Raw genomic sequence first — 5,082 nt, 5'->3', positions numbered from 1 at the left:
CCCTCAAAAAGTGATATCTAATTTCTATATGCTTCATCTTGGGATGTTGTATTGGATTATTAGAAATGTTTAAAGCACTGATGTTATCACACATAATTGATATCGGATTGACGAAAAATATAACAATGTCCTTCAACATTTGTTTCATCCAAAGCACTTGAGTGCAACAAGAAGACTCTAAAAAATATATTCTACCTCAACAACGGATAATCTTACTTGACCGTGCAACCAACTAGGAGCCTAGAAACTAAGCTTCCACACAACCAAACCAATCCCCATTTGTGTAAGTTGTCAAAGCAAAATCTCAATCCTTTCGATACCATATTCTAGATTTTTTTTTGTCCCCTTTAAGTATCAAAGAATCCTTTTTACTGCAACAACATAAGATTCCTTTGATTCTTGCTTAAACTAAGCCTTCAAACAAACAACATACATAATCTATGGTCTAGTAGTAACCAGATATAACAATCTTCCAATCATTGAATTGTACTTGTGTCAACCTTTGGCGACTCATCCTCTTTTGTTAGTTTACAACTAGTAACGATAGGTGCACAAACTAGTTTAGAGCTACTCTAATCCAAACTTCTCCAACGATTCTTTAACATACTTGAATCGAGAAATAAAAAACTTCTTTACTATTTTGATTCACTTGCAATCTGAGAAGAAAAATTCAACTCGCGGATCATAAACATTTCAAATTCCCTATGCATATCTTCGACAAAACCTTTACACATACCATCATTTCCTCCAAAGATAATACCATCAACATAGACTATAACAATCAAATTTGTTCTAAAATCACCATATAGTACAAAGTACTATCAACAAATCCCTTGTTTAATTATATACTTGTCCAATATGTCATTCCAAGCCTTCAGTACCTGCTTTAGTCTATATAACATATGCTGCAATTTGTAGACCAAATCTAGGTCACACTCTTACATGAAACCTTGTAGCTTCTCAATGTATACTTATTTTAATTCTACATCTAGGAATGCCTAATTGACATCCATTTGATATACATTGAAATTCTTATAAGCCACAAAAGGAAAAGTATTCCAATTGCTTCCATCAAAGCAACATCAACATATGTTTCCTCAAAATTAGTGCCCTCAATTTGTCTATAACATTTGCAAACCAATATTCCCTTATTTCTTATCATCTTTCCATTCTAATTCAATTTGTTTTGAAAGACTTTTTTTTGTACCTATTTTTTTTTTGCTTGTCGGTTTGGGCACAAGCTGCCAAGTTTGATTCTTCTAAAATTGATTAAGTTCTTCTTTCATTTACCCAACTTTAATCATTATATATGCCTCTTTTGTAGACTTCAATTCAAATTTTTAAAGTAACAAAGCAAAACTTGGTCTCGAGCAACTTTACATCTTGTGATTACTCATTTATTTGTATCTCCTTTAATATGATTTTCTATACATACCTTGGCCTCTTAGTTGTAGATGTTAGAACCTCCTTTGTCACCTGTGTTGCTTTCTTTCTTTTTTTATTTTCTCTATCATTGAGTTCATGAGACTCATATCTAGTGTACCTAATAGGTGTTCTCTGAATATCCTCATCGACCTTCACATTTTTCATTTTTTACCATTTTATTTGGTCTCTTGTTGTAACATTGGTACACTTTGCTCCTTGCAGAATATCCTAGAAAAATACCTTCTTCATTTTTGTTGTCAAACTTGCTAAGATTATCCTCATCTCTTCGAATGTAACATTTACTCACAATATTTTTGAAGTTTTCACAGTCAGTGCTCTTCCATGCCGTAGTTCAAGTTGTATTTCCATGTTTCTTTCTAAAAACTACTTTATTAAGAGTGTATACAACAACATGTACAACTTCTTTCCAACAAACCATAGTTAATCCTACTTCTTTGATCACCGTTCTAGAAAATTTTCAAACTATCTGATTTATTCTCTCTACTACACCATTTTTTGTTGCGTTCTTGAGTCACATAGTTGTCTCTTAATGTCCTATTTCTTACATAAATTGCTAAATTCATCAGACATAAACTCACCTCCTCTATCCGACCTCAAACATTTTATTCTTCTATCACATTTGTTTTCAACTCTTGCCTTGAATATCTTGAATTTTTCTAAAGGCTCATTTCTTCCTCTCAAAAATGTTACCCAAGAAAATCTTGAAAAGTTATCAACCAAAAGCACAAATTATTTCTCACCTTGTAAGCTCCTTTCTTTGGTTGGGTCATACAAACCTTATGCACAAGATCCAACAATCCATAGAAGATTGTTCATTTCCTTTGAATGTTTCTTTTGTTTGCTTTCCTTTCTCAAACTATTTGGTTTTGTCAGTCTTGGTAAATCTCTTACAACACTAGTTGAACTAATTCTCACTATGCTTATCAAATTTTATGTGACACATCCTTTGGTGCCAAAGCCAACTATTATCAATCTGTGTTACCTAGCATTTTTTTGTAAATTGATACATATTTCCCATTGCTCTTTTTTCCAGCAAAAGTAATTGTTCCAAACTTCTTTTGGATTCACAACCATTGCCCTTCTTACAAGCAATAGCGTATTGCATAGTTTGCAATAAATATTGTAACAATCAACTAAACAATTAAAACTATATGACACATTGATGGATGCCTTACATGAGCATAAACAAGGAATTGATCAAATAAGTAAATTACGTGAATAATATTACAATCAGATAAATACCACATTCAAGTAAGCTTAGGGGACTTGGACACTTGTTAAAATTCCTTATAGACCATTGTGCACTCTCCTTCAATTTCCTCTAATAAATTGCCAGTCGTTATTAGTTCCTGCCTTTGCAGGATACTATTGCTTTCATTCGATTCAATTGACCAATCAGCTCATAGAATTTAAAAGATTAAAAGAAACTTCAAATGTTTATATCTTTTTCTAATTCTTCATTATTTTATAAATCACATTTTTCATTCATTCTATTGGACCATCTTATTTTTGGTAGGCAGAAAATTCAATTTTCTTCAACAAAAATATAAATATTTTCTAACAACTCTATCATGCATTAATGAATGCATTAATTACAACTTTATCTTTTCCACATTTGTGACAAGTTGATTATATTTTCAAAAAAGTAATATTTTTATCTTCCACCTCACACCACTTTGGACAAAAATGAATCTCCAATCAATATTAATTATCAATTTTTTTTTTTCTTACCAAGTTTAAATATAGAGTTAAATGTTTTATATTTCTTATTTTAAATATATTTATTAGTTTTACATTGATGTTTATTTTTGCCAGTTGTAAAATGCTATTTCTTTAAGTTTACACTATGTTTTACTAGCTACTATTTTACAATATTGCTCTATTTTCTATTATACCATTTTACAAATTGTAAAACTAATACCACCCCTCAAACTTACTAGATTTTTTGGTAGTTTGAATTAAGTAATCAACAATTTATTTTTAAAAATTAAATATTTCAACTTATAATTGAATTGATAGAAATGAGTAGTTCATTCATATGATTTAATTTCTATTGTTATTTATATATTTCTTAAAATAATATAATTATTAATATTTTTAAAATTCCCCTCAACTCTCTCTATCATTCTACCTTTACTTGTCCTTATAATAACATATCATTCTCTCTTTTATCTCTCTCTTTTTATCCTTCCTTTCTATCTATAAATCTCTATTTTCCTTCTTTTCCAATTATGGGCAGGAACTTAGATGCATTGCGTCTCTTGTTTAAATTACATTTAGGTGAGTACTTTGGTTGACCACTTACAAATTGGACCGCTAACTTACAAAATTATGGTAAAATATGGTAAAAGTACAAACTAACATTAACAAATAACAATAGTAGGAAGGTGGACAACTCGGTCAAAAGGAAAAGAGGAGGAGAGAAGGAAGCTGAGAGGGCTCATGGAAAGGGCAAGGAGAGCACTTTTGAGGCATTGGAAGAGTGGAAGGAGGTAGAGGGCTTGGTTAATACTATGATTTCTCTGGATGTAAAGAGAAGGAAATCTGCATGGAGAAACTTTCATCTAGTATAGTGAAAATGGGTCTTGTCAAAGAACACATAAACCTAGAGGTGCTGGAGGGAAGGGATGGCAAAATTCAGTTGGAAGAGCTTATAGACCCAACTTTGGTGATTCTTAGCGACAATGCTTGGGAAATGGGCATAAACCTCCTTAACAACGCTCACAACAGTTTGGTGGACAATTTTTGGTCCATTAAATGGGATCTTCCATGAAATTGAAGAGATCAAGTTCAGGCTGTAGGGGCAGGAAAGACCGGAAGGGGTGGATAAGAATGTCAGAATTGGCAAGTTGGAGGATAGGGTTTTAGAGATTGAAAAAACGGGTGGAAAGGATGGAGACCATGCTCCATAGCTCAACTAATCAGAGCCTTAACATAATTAAAGGTCTTAATGATAACATCATTCAGCTGCATGGGATGATGGAGGAAAATAAAAAGGGGTAGGAAGATAAGGACATTAAGGAAACTTGGGTGACTGATGAGGATGCATCTTTCCAGGGGGAGAGTGCGAGCAAAAAAAGGAGAGTGGAAAAGAGGAAAAGGGAAGAGGAGGCATCTTAGGATGATAGCCAATTGAAGATAGATGAGGTTGAGTCTAAGGAAGAGATGAAGCTCAAGAAAGTTGAGTTGGCTAAAGAATTAGTACCCTGATCGTTTCTCTTGGTTTTTGCTTGTTTCTTGGCTTTTGGCCTTTTATTTTTTTGCTTCCTTCTGTTGGTCAGTTTAGGCCTATTCTTTTTTTGATGCTTGGTTGCTAGACTTGAATCTTTAGTAGTTTTAAAAGTTTTTAACTGGCGGGTTTCAGGAACCCCTGTAAAAATCTTGTTTTACTTAATCAAAAACATTAACAAATAATAATAATCAATAAAGATACTTGAAATTCCAAAAAGCGAGCCAACCATAAAACCGTTACATGTTATATAGTAGAAAATACATCAAAACACAAATGCAACCCCTGCTATAAAAACCTACAAAGAATTAACCACTTCAAATAAAAATTTGAAAACTAAATGTAATGTTACTAATCTTAAACCATACACATGAAACATATCCAATAACAAGGTGACGCACATTTCA

Source organism: Cupressus sempervirens, chromosome 3 (genome assembly GCF_028749045.1).
Source record: "Cupressus sempervirens isolate cs-2001-9-10 chromosome 3, ASM2874904v1, whole genome shotgun sequence".
Taxonomy (NCBI): Eukaryota; Viridiplantae; Streptophyta; class Pinopsida; order Cupressales; family Cupressaceae; genus Cupressus; species Cupressus sempervirens.
This window is presented reverse-complemented; position numbering follows the sequence as displayed.